A 12,526-nucleotide genomic window follows, 5' to 3' on the forward strand; every position below is an offset into this window, starting at 1 on the left:
TCTTTACTTAGGCACCCCCTCTACCCCTCCCCTGCATGCCATGCACACAGTAGGGTCTTGAGGAGTATCTGTTGCTTCACTGAAAGAAAGAGGCTCCCTACACATGCAGGCTAGACCAGGCCCAGCCTGCCTGAAGTCTCCTGCACTGGTCAAACCTGCAGGGAAGGAAGGGGAAGGGGGGTAGAGGAAAGAAAGATGGGGGGGGGTCAGGGGAAGAGGGATTGGGGGATGGGGAGAGGGAAGTTAAAGCCCCCGGGACCGCACTTGACTGGAGCCCATCGGTACCTCTCCCCCTTTGTCCCCAGGCTGGCAATTCTGATACACCCTTTGGAAGGCTGCACTGACCATACCACCAGGGTGGAGGCCCCAGGCTCCCAAACAGCAGCCAGCTGGATCCGGTGTCCCTGTGGGCTGTCCCAGCTTCCCTGTTCCGTTCCCTGCCCTGCTTCCCAAGCCCGGTCTCTGGCTTTGGTTCGGGGGAACCCAGGCTAAGACACCACGTGGTATTAGGGGACACGTTCTCAGCAGCAACGTGAGGTAGGGAAAGGCGCCAGGCCCCCGCAGTTAATAACAGCTCCTGCCAGCCCACTGGTGCTTTAGTCATTCGTTTAACAAATGCCGAAGCGCCCACCTGGACGAAGCCCTCCGTTAGGGGTCAGGAGAGGTGCAAGAAGCCTTGAAGGGGAGATCCAGGAGGGTGGGAACCTGGGGCTGGGAGGAGACTGGGGTGGGTCTTCAGTGCAAATCAAGCTTCCATCACTTGCTAGATTCCTAGGGCTTGGGAAACCCACCCACTGGCCCCAGCTTCTCCTGCACATAGTAGGGGTGGTAATACGATCAGACCATTGACTTCCTGGAGTCGCTTGGAGGGGTGCCCGCCTTTGCAAGCAGTGTGGGGGCGGCAGGACCAGTAAAGCTGCAGCTGGGGGCCCTTGTTACCTCTGCAGCTGACGTTGCTTGTAACATGGTAGAAATAAATATCCCTGCGCACATTCATAGGAGGGGTTGAGTCCAATGGTGTACAAGGAATGTAAGGAAGTCGAACTTCATAAATGTTCCCTTTTCCTTTCTTAGGGCAATGAATGTTCCTTTATTTTCCATTTTTATAATATAATATATATTTTAAATTTCATTTTTTTATTTTTATAACTTATATTCTGTGATTTATATAATATTTTATAAATTTGCTAATATAGTATTTTATAATGTAATATAATCATTCCTTCCAGGTCCCTGAGCATAAATCACATATTTTCCCCTCACCTCCAAGTGCCAGGCCCACCCCTCCTCCACCACAACCCTCCCCACCCTGGAACAGTTCAGAACCAGCTCTTCATCTGAAACTGGCATGTTCCATTTCCATATGTTGCTATTTTTAACTTATTTTTTTTCCTGCACAAAAGTTATTTTAAAATGGAGGTGAGGGGTGGGCGGGCACTGCCCTAACAGTTAGTGATGTTTTCCAGTCTGGGCAGTGCCATGTTACTGCTAAGGCCTGGCTTCTCGGGCAGGTCAGGAGACAGCAGGGGGCCGAGTCAGGCCAGGCCCAGAGCCAGGTGGGCAGAGCTGTGGGTGGGAGGCTGTCCCACCCCACCCCTACCCCTACCCTGACCCCCACCCTGACCCCGCCTCAGGAATCCACCCTAGCTCTTGCTCCCCACGGTGGTTTTGCATCTGTGATAATGGTTCAAGCCTGTCTCCCCAGCTTGGCTGCCTTCTCCAAGAGGCAGGGACTCATGGTTTTGTCACTGCTGTGTCCTCAGCTCATGGCTCAGTGTGTGGCACATGATAGACCTTCAAAACACCTTTTGTGGAGGGGAGAGTGGGAGAAGGAAAACTGGGAGCGGGTGAGGGGGGAACAGTTAGGGAAGGTGATGGAGAAGTGGATATTTGAGCTGGGTCTTGATGAATGGGTAGGAGTTTTCCAGGTGGACACAAGGGGGAAGGGATCCCAAGAAAAGGGAACAGCATGTGCAAAGACAATAAGGCATGAAGTACGTGGTATATCTTGGGCACAAGAAGTAGGGCAGAGTACCTAGGGGGTCCACTATGGAGACTAGCTGGTGGGGCTGAAACGGTCCCCTCAGCCAATCAAAAGGAGCCCCAGTGGGAAGCAGTGAGCGGGCACGTGTCCTGAAGGCAGAGGAGAGGGGCTGTTGTGTGGAATTCTTGCCAGGGAAGGGAGAGCCCGGCCTTGTGCTTCAGAGGGGACCCTCTGGCCAGGCCTGAGCCTTCCCCAGCTGGCCCCTTCCTTCACTTCTGCAATTGTCCCTGTGAGAAAAATCACAGCCCCAGTTTTCCCATGGGGTGCTGCACGGATTCCCTAAAAATGCAAACATCCCCAGAACCACAAAAGAAGATTTCCCAGGGAGATGCTGGTTTGGAGAAATGAAACTGCTGTGGGGCTAGGCTGGCCAAAGGGGAACTTGGACCGCAAACCGACTGCAGGACATTTGAGACATTTTCCTAAACGAAAAGTACTCAAAGCACAGGGCAGGTCTGAGTTCTGCAGGGCCAAACCCAGGGGCCACCACCTCTCTTAACAAGGAAAAGAAACAATTTTTATTCAAGAAAGCGCTCTGTGCCTGTGATAACATACGCAAACACTTCAAAGGGCCTATGATGAAAAGCAAGCCTCGTGTCCTGAGCCCCTCACCTCCTCCCCTGAAGCAAGCCCGGGTCCCCGGGTCCTGCTTGTCCTTTCAGAAATAGGCACCCCGGTGTGTCCTTGCCCCTCTTATACAAATGGCAGCATGTGCTTCAAGCGGTATTTTGCTTTCTCCACATAATAATACATCACTCCGTATCACATAGTTCCACCACCACCTTTTATTTGAATGGACATCGTTTACCAGCACATTATTTATTTAGGGGGAGGGTATAGCTCAGTGGTAAAGCACATGCTTAGCATGCACGAGGTCCTGGGTTCACTCCCCAGTACCTCCATTAAAAAATTAATAAATAAACCTAATTACTTCCTCCCTCCCCCCACCAAAAGAGCAAAACGACATTATTTATTTAACTTGATGGACGGTTAAGTTGTTCCCTGTTATTCTCACTGCCTCCTAATTATGCACATGTGCAAATTTATCTGAAGGGTAAATCCCCTAGGGAGGATGGCTGAGTCATTTAAAATTCTGAGAGATACAGTAGTGCCCCCACCCTGATCCATGGTTTGGCTTTCCGTGGTGGTTTCGGTCTCTGTGGTTTCAGTTACCTGCGGTCAACTGTGGTCTGAAAATATGTTAAATGGAAAATTCCAGAAATAAACAAGACATCAGCTTTAGAACAATCCACGCCGTTCTGAGTAGCGTGCTGAAGTCTCATGCTGTCTTGCTGTGTCCCACGGAGGGGTTAGTCACCCTTTGGTCCAGCAGATCCACACAGAATATGCTGCCGGCCCCTTAGTCACTGAGCAGCCCTCGTGGTTATCCAATCGACTGTCAAGGTGTCCCAGTCACATAACTTTTACTACAGGATATTTTTATAACTGTTCTATCTTATTACTAGTTATTGTTAATTTCTTAATATGCCTAATTTATAAATTACACTTAATCACAGGCATGTATATATGTACAGGAGAAATATCAGACATACAGGGGTTGGTACTATCTGCAGTTTGGGGCATCCGCTGGGGGTCTTGGGATGTGTCCCCCACGGATAAGGGAAGACCACTCTATTGTCAAATTATGTTGCACAAAGAAGTGGTGCAAAAATCTTTATTACCAGGTTGGTAAGGCTCTGTCCCCTTTCCTCACCGGTCCCCCTCGGGTCAGTCCTCCAGCTGTGAGCCCCACACCCCTCGGTCAGCTGGTCACCCAGCTCTGAGGGACCCCCAGGTGCCAGCGTGCCCACCATCCACCGCCATCCTCCACTGTGCACAGCTTGCAGCCCACAGGGGATGTGAGATTTCTTTCCTACTTGTCACTTTCTATTAAACTCCATTTTCATCTATTTTTTTCAAATAAATAATATGGTACAAATATCAAAAGTCCAAAAGCCGGCCTCCCTGCCCCCTTTTCCTTTATCTGTCCACTTTCCGCCCCAAAGAACTGCTGCTCCCAATGTCTTTGTCTCCTTCCAGAGGTATTTTGCACAAACAGGAATATTTCTGTTTTTCCTTCCTCCCTCCCTTTGTTTGCAAAAATGGTAGCATGTTACTCCGCCCTTGGCTTTTTCATTTAACAGTATCTAGCAGAGGACATTCTGAGCATAAGCTGCATCCTCCTTTTTTTTAGTACCTGCAAAGCATCTCATTTGATGAATATATACCCCTCTCCTTTTGTCATTTGTCTTTTCACTGTCTTTTCTTTGCCTTGCAAATGTTTTTAACTTTCCTGTAGTGAGATTCTCTTTTGTGGTCTCTGGTTTTGGAGTCGTATTAGAAAGACCTTTCCCACTTCGAGATTAAACAAAATTTCTCCCACGATGGATCTTGGTACTTCTGTGATTTCATTTTTTTATCTTTAAATCTCTGAACCATCATGATTTTTTTTATTTGTTGTAAGATGGGGTATAAGTTTCCAACTTGATAATTTTGCTCTAGGTGGCTGTTCAGTTGTTCCTATGCCATTTACTGAAGAATCCATCTTGTATCGGCCCCTTTGAAATAACTTCCTAATTCTATTCCAAGCTCCCAAATGTGTTTGAGTCTGTTTTCATGTTGCGCAGTACTGCGTTGCTTTAATTATCGCAGCTGTATATTTCACTCTGTTTTAGTAATTGCTAGGGCTGGTCTGATTTCACTATTCTTTTTTTTTTTTTTTTTACAAAAATGCATTTGCTATTTTTACTTAAGAATTTTAGACTCAACTTGCCTAATTTAAAAAGAAATACGATTGTATTTTATTGTGCTGATTTATGGACTAAATTGGGGAAATTGGCATCTCTGTTTGAGTTTTCCTACTTATGACAGATGATATGCATTTCTGTCTCTTCTAATTTATAAACGGATTGTGGTTTCTGTGTATTAATTTTGTATCTGGCTGCTGTACCAAATTCTCTCATTGCTTGCGATGGATTTTCAGTTTATTGACTTAGGTTCTCCACACAAATAAATAATAACCACAAATAGTAATAAGACCAGGCCCTCCCCTCCAGCTTTTATAGTTTTATGTTTTCTTTCTAATCTAATTGCACTGGCACATACTTCCAGGAAATGTTAAATAACAGTGGTGATGTTGGACATGCTTGTATTGTCACTGACTTTGGTGGGGACGCGGCCAGTGCGTCTGCACTAAACAGAGCATTGGCTTTGGGTACATCCGTGCTGAGGAAGGCTCCATCTAAAGGAAGGCAGGTAAACAGGTGGCATCAACACAAGTGTAGCACCTCACCCTGTACTTTCTCACCAGAGTTTGGTGCCCACTGCCCCTGCCCCCCCCCCGCCCCCTACCCTGCCAGCCCTTAAGCTGTTATCTTCGGAGCTGCCTGTGGTCCAGGCTCCTGACACTGTGCGCTGGGAGGAGTGAGTGATACCGGAGAGGCAGCCAGGCTGGGCAAGGGGGCTGTCTCGGGCTCTTTATCCCGAGGATCAGGGGGTGCACCATAAGGGTAGCAGCTGATTTTGTGGAAAGAACCCCAAACTGCTAAATCCAAATCCTGCTGTGCCATTTCCTAGCCGGGTGGCCCTGGGCCACTGGAAGCTTCTGGAGTTCCAGCTGCCCTGCAGTGACATAGGGATGATGGTCACTACAGATGGCACGTAGGAAGCACGGACAGGTGCCATGCCCAGCTTCTGGCATCCTTGTTTCATTCAACCCTCACCAGAACCTCAAGAGGTAGGTCCAGTTATTGGCCTCATTTTGCTGATGAAGAGACGGAAACGTAAAAAGAGTAGGTGGCCAGTAAGCACTTAACGTTGCATCAGCTTTCTCCTACGTATTCGTTTAGTCTCCACCAACCCACTGAGGAAGGCTCCCTGAATCTCCACTTGGAGAGGAGGACCCAGAGACACAAAGCTGATGGAGCCAGGGGTCTAGCCCTATGCTCTCAGCTCCTCGCATGCTGGGGCAAGGGATGGACCCAAAGGCAGCCGGGTGGCACTCCATGTGCTCTCAGTCCTAGAATGCAAGCTGGCATGTGCAAGGTGGTCAGTGCTTGGGACCTGCCCAGGGATTTCCGTTGTAGGAAACCAGGGCAGATGGTGCACCAGCACCAGCTGGAGGGCCCCGCAGGAACCCAGCTGTTCCTCCTCGCCCCGCTCCGCCCAGGATAGTCCCGGCTTTGGGGCACTGAGAAGTACAGAAGTTCCCCAGGGCAGACAAAAAGTGCCTGGTCCCCCCCCACCCTCCGCCCACTGGCAGAGCACAGACAGCCCAGAGGCTGCAGCCTCTGCCTCCAGCCACACGAACAAACCCAAACTGCCAGCCCGCGTGCACCTGGCATCTGTCCCTGGCCCTGCCGAGCTTGGCTGCCGCTCCTGCCGCCACGGCCCCACCACTTCTTACACCATGCCTTTCTGCCTCGCCAGGCATCTGAAGAGGAGCAGGCGTCTGCCCAGGGGTAAGTGGACAGCCAGGGTCAAGGACAGGCTGCAGGGACATCAGGCTGGGGGTGGTGATTAACCCTGGAAGGGCAAGTGGCGTTCAGTGACTGCCAGCAAGAGAAACTGAGTGAAGACAGGATGACAGAGATTCGTGGGATGCTTGGACCTCTGCTCTGGTTCAGCCTGGGGCAGCCTGGCAGGGATAGGCAGGGGAGGAAAAACCCAGCCGGCTTCTCGACGTTACCCAGAGCTGGCCGAGCAAGTGCGTGCATGTGCAAACACACGAGCCGTCTCAGGAAGTCTGGGGGTGGTGGGCTCTCCCCTCCTCTGCAGCCCCCGTCTATGCTGTCTGACAGCTGCCCAGGCCCGGGGCCACCAGCCATATGTGGCTACTGAGCACTTGACATGTGGCTAGTCCCCATGTGCTGTTAGTACAAAATACACACTAAATTTTGAAGACTTAGTACAAAAAAATACATGTATATATCTATCATATCTCAATAGTTTCTGATTATGTGTTGAAAGAAATTGTATTATTTTGGATGTATTGGGATAAACAAAATATAGCATTCAAAATGAGTTCACCAGCTTTTTAGTTTTTAAATGTAGCTACTAAGACGTTTGGAATTGTCTGTGGCTCACATAATATTTCCATTGAATTACGCTGCTCTGCACAGCTGCATCCCCACACTTGACCTTCACCCCTGAGAACCCAAGTATTGGGGCCCTCCCCAGGGCTCCCCGCTCCCCTGGGCAGTCAGTAGGATGCTGGTGGTCCCTGTGACACTTTGTACATTGCTGCTGTTGTCACCTTCAAATAGTGACTTCTTGTATTTTGTAAACATTTCCCCTAAATCCTGAGCTAATTCAGGTATCACTTGATTAATTACATCAAAAGGACAGCTTTTCGACCTGAATGCCATAGAAAGGGTCCTGCGAGCTACTATGTTCACAAAATGGGCTTGCAGGTGTCCTTGACTCTGTTTCTTTTTATTATGAAAATTCTTATACAGAAAGGGTGAAAGGTAGATCTTGTCCTGGAAGCCCTGCTAGGATCTGCTGTATTCTGGAGTCACCTCCTCTCCCCAGAACCCCTTGCGTGGGTGCAAAGAGAGACTCTGGCACAAAAGGAAGGTTTTAAATCCCAGAGCCCCGAGGGGAAGAAAGCCCAGCTGGGAACAAGACAAGCTGGGCAGGGTCCTTGCTGGGTCACTTAGGGGCCTGCCCCTTCCACAAGCCCCAGGCTGACGTAGTGAGCGCAGAGTGAGGTCAAATTTAGGAGCCGGGCTGCCTGGGGTCCTGGTTCACTGCTATTACAGCTTGGACGTGTTTCTTAACATCTCTGGACTTTTGCTATTTTTCCTTTAAAATGGGAATGATGACACCATTTCCCATCAATTCGTTAACATCGTGCCTCCCTTAGAGTGAGTGCCTGTCACCTCGGTTCTGCTACAGCTCTTGCTTTTCCATTCATCACAGTTCCGTGCACACCCTCCCCATGCCACGCATCGCTTGGGGTGCTGGGGTGGCTTATGAAACAGACAGAAGAGGAATGCATGGAAAATATACAGTATAAATAAACATACTATGCAAACCCATAAACTGCATGTGTGCTGGATTGTGATAAGGGCTATGGAAAAATTAAGACCGGGGAGGGTCCCGGGTTGCAATGGGTGATGAGAAGTGAGGTTTACATAGGGTGGTCAGAAAGGATTCCCCAGGGTGACATTTGAGGAAAGGCTGGTAGGAGGTGAGGGCACAAGTCATGGCGGTGTCTGGGAGAGCAGCTTTCCTGGCAAGAGCAAGGGCAGAGGAAAGGCAGGTGCCTGGTCGTCCGGGGAACAGCAGAGAGCAAAGCAGAGAGAAGCTGTGAGGCCGGAGGAGTAGCGGTCGAGGGGGCCAGGGGCCTGGAAGGTGACTGCAAAGACTTTGCTGAGAGTGGGGCCACTGTGGGATTGTGAGCTGGTGTGTGTCTCAACAGGGTCACTGTGCTGATGTTTTGAGAACAGGTCATAGAGGGCAAGGGAGGGAGCCGAGAGACCATGCCACTGATCCAGAGGAGAGATGATATGGGCTCGGACCAGGTGGGACAGTGAAAAGTGGTCAGAATTGGTATGTATTTTGAAGAAGGAGGCATCAGAATTTGCTGATAGGAGACATGAGAGAGTGGAGCTGAGGATGGGTCTGGTTTCCACTTAAGTAACGAGAAGGTGGAGCTGCCCTCACCCAGGAAAGAGAAGGGTGGCAGACCTGGAGAGGGGTTTCATATTTGGTGAGTGGAAGAGGCCTGGAGCCATCTTAGTGGAGCTGAGGGGTGGGGGATAGAGGTCTGGAGGGCGGAAGAGCAGTGAATTTGGAAGTCATCAGCACGGGGACAGCAGTTAAAGCCCTGAGACTGGATGAGCTCAATGAGGGAACAGTATGGATTAGTGTGGGGATGAGGGAAGGGAAAAGGCCAGGTGACTCCCCACTCACTGTGCGCTTGGGGCACCTGGTTGCCCAGCTCTGAGATAGGAACACAGGAGGAAGCCGGTGTGATAGAGGCGGTGATGGTTTTCAGACAAGCCATGCTGTGCCTTTGGGAGGGAGTCATACAACTGTAGAATCTTTTTTTTTTTTTTTCTTGCATTCTTTTTTTTTATTGCAGTATGGCCAATATACAATGTTGTTTCAATTTCTGGTGTATAGCATACTGTTTCAGTCACATATATACATACATATATTTGTTTTCATATTCTTTTTTTTAAATTTTATTTTATTGAGTTATAGTCAGTTTACAGTGTTTTGTCAATTTCCTGTTTTCATATTCTTTTTCATTGTAGGTTACTGCAATATATTGAATATAGTTTCCTGTGCTATACAGTAGAAACTTGTTGTTTATCTATTTTATATACAGTAGTATCTACAAATCTTAAACCCCAGTTTATCCTTTCCCACCCCTTCCCCCCTGGTAACCATAAGTTTCTTTTCTATGTCTGTGAGTCTGTTTCTATTTTGTAAATAAGTTTTTTTTTTTTAGATTCCACATATGAGTGATACATATAGTATTTTTCTTCCTCTTTCTGGCTCACTTCACTTAGAATGACAATGTCCAGGGCCATCCATGTTGCTGCAAAAAGCATTTGTTCATTCTTTTTCATGGCTGAGTAGTATTCCTTTGTATAAATATACCACAACTATTTTACCCAGTCATCTGTCGATGGACATTTAGGTTGTTTCCATGTCTTGGCTATTGTAAACAGTGCTGCTAGGAATGTTGGGGGTGCATGTGTCTTTTCAAATTATATTTTTCTTTGGATATATGCCCAGGACAACTATAGAATCTTAAAGGTCATTTAGCCACATAGGAAGTATAGATCTGGTTGCTCTACATCAATGGTTCTCAACTGGGGACAGTTTTGCCTCCTAAGGAACATTTGGCAACATATGGATGGAGACCTTTTCGGTTGTCAAGGGAGGGAGGGAGAGGCTGCTACTGGCATCTAGTGGGTGGCAGCCCGGGATGCCACCCACCATCCTACCACACATGACAGCCCCCCACCACCCCAAGGGAGAAGTATCTGGCCCAGAACATCGGTGGTGCTGAGGTGGAGAAATTCTGCTCTAGACTGCATTTAATTGAGTGTGATAATAAAAGTGAATATTTAGTGCCTGCTTGTTAGATGCCAGGTGCTAAGCTGAAGGAATAGCTCATTTCATTCTCCCGAAAAGGTAGGCACCTTCATTTTCTTCACCCCACGGGTGTGTGACTGACATTTGGGGAAGTCATGGCATTCCCCCTGGTGGAGCTGAGTGATGGGCCCCCGTAGGGCTCTACGCACCATTCTAGAGGGCCTCAAATGCCTGGGATATGTGGCAAGGTGGGATGGAAACACCGTGGCCACACAAACTCCTTAATAAAAGAAAAGGGGAAGATCGGAGACAGTAACAAGAGACCCCCATTTTTCATGGTGCATGTCTTCCTGAAATATTGCGGTTACAACTTTTTGCCTTAACTAAAGCTAGTACTAATCTTTCCTAAGGAACAGAGGAAAAGGTAGGCATGCACAATTAAATGCTGTAGAATATCCCAGCGTTTGCTGTGATGACCTATTTTATCTTGCTTGTATTCCTTGCCACGAACATAGAGGGAGCTTTACACTGCAAAAAGAGATTGAGTTTATCGTTGAACAAGCTGAATCCTGGCCCCTCTTCTTGTTTGTTGGTGAGCTAAGGGTTTAACTTCTCCAAGCCTCAGTTTCTTCATCTGTAAAATGGGGTCAGTAACACTCCTGCTTCATACGGTGTTTATGAAGACTAAATGTGATGGTGTGTCTTACACAGTGTTTTACATACACTGGGCCCTTGTCCGTGGTCATAGGACTTTCACTTCTGGATAAGATGGAGCAACAGGGACCGATTAATACTCTCACCAAAAACAACCCTCCCCCCCAAAAAAGACAAATAATATGAAATAATTTTTTGTTATTGAAGTATAGTCAGTTTACAATGTTGCACTGAAATAATGTTTTTTAAGACACTAGATAGACATTAGGCAGGGAAGAACTGTGAACCCTCAAGAGATGGGAGACCCATGAGATGAGCCGTATACAAGCCCTGGCTTTTCTGCCTGGGAAAATTTTCAGGCTGTGATGCAGGAAGGGGACCTAGGTGGAGCCCAGTGGATTGACTCCATGAGTTAAAGAAACAGCAAACAAGGAGCAAGGGAGACCAAAATATCTAAGAGTTTTCAGGGTAGAATACCAAGGAGGAAACAGCTGCTCAGAGAGAAAACTCCCTTGGGAACCTGTCACCCTGTGCATATAAGGGAATTAACCTGAGACTGAGGAAGGAACCACTGGAAAGGGTCAGAAGCAACACCAACCGCTCTAATACAGGGCAGGGAAGAGCGCCTTTTCCCACCTGCCACCCTGGAAAACCTCACGACTCCTGGGCCTTGCATGGAACACACAGAAGGGTTTCCTCTCAGCAGTGGGGACTAGTTAGCTCCATACTGAGAACTCTGTACCCACCTGATAAATCTTAGAAGCAAAATCTATAAGGATAAGACCCTTTCCAAGTAACCTAACTTCATCCCAGAAAAAGGCTTAAATAAACATCTTTAGAGGAATACAAGAATACCCAGCACCCAACCCTTTAAAAATCACAATGTCTGGCACCTAACCAAAAATACCAGGAATGCAAAGACTCAGGAAAACATGACCTGTAATGAGGAGAAAAAAAACCGATCGATTGAAACCAACCCAGGAGTGACATAGATGTTAGAATTAGCAGACGGAGACATTGAAACCGTTTTTATTCCTGTATCTCTTATGTTCAGAAAGTTAAGTAGAGACATGAAAGATTTTTTTTTAAAGACTCAAACTTCTAGAGCTCAAATCTACAATATATGAGAGAAAAAATACACTGGATAGGATTGATGACAGATTAGGCAGAGAAAATGAAAAGATTTGTGACCTCAAAGACACAGCAACAGAAACTGTATTAGTTTCCTATTGCTGCTGTAACAGATCACCACAAACTTAGTGGCTTGCACAATGTGAATGTATTATCTTATGTTCTGTAGGTCAGAGGTCTGACACAGATCTCACTGGACTCAAATCAAGGTGCCAGCAGGGCTGAATTCCTTCCCCGAGGCTCTGTTAGCTGTGTGGCTGCAGACAAGTTCCTTAATCACTCTGTGCTCCAGTCTCCTTGCCCGTCAAATGCAAAGAGCAACAGTACCCCCCGCAGAGTTCTTGCGAAGATTAGAGAGTCCCAGGAGGGCGGCTGTGTCCGTCAGCTTTGTTCGCTTGGAAGGGTCACAGACTGCTCCAGAGTTCCCTGGAAGGCAGGTACCAGTGCTCAGTAAGCACTTACTCCTGTCCCTGGGCTGCAGGCTTTTTCGCAAGGAGCAGCCTGCGTCTCACCGTTCTTACCCCCTTGGGAGCACGGAATTCCCTGGGACTCACCCCACCAGCAGGTGGTCCCAGTTAGGGTCTGAGGCTCTGGGACCTCAGCAGTTCATGGTGAGTTACACGTTGTGGGATGGGAAATGGC

The 12,526-nt window shown here is 48.0% G+C and overlaps 1 protein-coding gene across 4 annotated transcripts in view; it reads left to right on the plus strand.

Moving 5' to 3' along the window:
- Positions 1-12,526, plus strand: part of ARHGAP22 (Rho GTPase activating protein 22) — a 143,575-nt gene that overhangs the window by 98,303 nt on the left and 32,746 nt on the right. The window contains exon 1 of one of the 4 annotated variants that reach the window (XM_072971159.1): positions 8,561-8,599. The exons of the other annotated variants lie outside the window; for them this stretch is intronic. The gene's annotated coding sequence lies outside the window, so the exon portion shown is untranslated. Of the gene's footprint in view, positions 1-8,560; positions 8,600-12,526 lie in introns of those variants that run through there. 4 annotated transcript variants of the gene reach the window in all.

Source organism: Vicugna pacos, chromosome 11 (genome assembly GCF_048564905.1).
Source record: "Vicugna pacos chromosome 11, VicPac4, whole genome shotgun sequence".
Lineage (NCBI taxonomy): Eukaryota > Metazoa > Chordata > Mammalia > Artiodactyla > Camelidae > Vicugna > Vicugna pacos.